The following is a 1415-nucleotide window of genomic DNA, read 5'->3' on the forward strand; positions in this document are numbered from 1 at the left end:
CAGGGCAGTGAATCGGAATGTCCAATCCTCAGAAATCTGTTCCACTTTCACAACCCCCTCAATGTACTTCCTGGTGTACATGTAAAAATCTGCAAACCCCCCTTTTTCACGGGAGCTTGCCTTAGGGACCATAGTCCCAACTTGCTCCTTGCTCCATCAACCTAAGCTAAACTTTCTCTTTTCACTTTCACTCAGGCTCTCTTTGTTTCTCAGCCTGCTGTACAAGACCTGGCTTGCTAACCTTTGCAAATCAGGTTTTCTTCATTATCTGAATGAAGTCATACCAGAATAGGAGGATTCTGAATCTAATCACTTCTGAGTTACTGAAAGAGCCGATCAGACATAGAGATAAGCACACGGGAGACTTGGGGTGGGGGGAACAAGCACAACGAGTATTGTCTACATGCCAAGGATTTAAGAACTGTCTTGGACGACTGACAAACAAGGCCTCATGGCTGACACCCTGATTTGGACATCTAGCCTCCACAACTGGGAGACAATTGATTTGCTTTTTTAAATGGTGATTTGGGTGGAAGTTTACACAACAGATTCATTATCCATTAAACAATTCATACACAGTTTCTTTTGTGAGGTTTTTTTTTCCCTTCCTTCCTTCCTTCCTTTTGAGTTTTATCCCAGGAAAATGCTGCCCTTTTGATTTAGTTTGATGGACTGTTCTAAGGAGTGCTACAACTTTGATGTAACTGTTTACCTTGCAGTTCTACTGGGCTGAAAATTGAGTTGCAGAGGTAAATTCCAACCTTGAGATGCCTAACAGCTATATTTGGGAGTTCCACCAGTCTCTATCAGAAAAGCCTAGTTTGTTTATTTTTTAATGATTTTTAGTTTTGTTACATAGTTTTCTTTCACTCTGTCTTGGATCTCCTTGTGATTCCTTTCCCCTTGGAACACTCAGTCGTGGGAGCTGGGCACCACCTAGTTCCTCTGGTCTCGGGATTGTGGGGCTGGGATTCATGTGGTCCATCAGTTTTGTGGACTAACTGCTTTCTTGTATCTTTGACTCTCTTCATTCCACTGTTTCAGCAGGAAATTCCTGCTGTTTTGCTCCCCCAACTTTTTATCTTGAATTGGGTGAACGTTAACTAAGCAGATCGGTTTTCCATTCAGTAATTCGTACACATTTGTTTCATATCCTTGACTGCAATCCCCACAATGTAACATCACTTATCCTATTTGCTATCCATGTTCCTACCCTACTCTCTCCATGTCTTCCTCTTTCCAACACTTCTGAACTTTGTACTGGAGTTAATGCTGCCCTTTTGATCTCAAATGATTGATTTTTCTGAGGTGTGCCTACCTCATTATCATTATGGTGCCCCTTATAGATCTATCGTTTTTCTGAAAATGGAAAACCATGGGCGTGAGCACATTTCCAGATCAGCAGAGTGACTAAG

Source organism: Echinops telfairi, unplaced genomic scaffold (assembly GCF_000313985.2).
Source record: "Echinops telfairi isolate 266 unplaced genomic scaffold, ASM31398v2 ScPeMD7_7457;HRSCAF=8495, whole genome shotgun sequence".
Taxonomy (NCBI): Eukaryota; Metazoa; Chordata; class Mammalia; order Afrosoricida; family Tenrecidae; genus Echinops; species Echinops telfairi.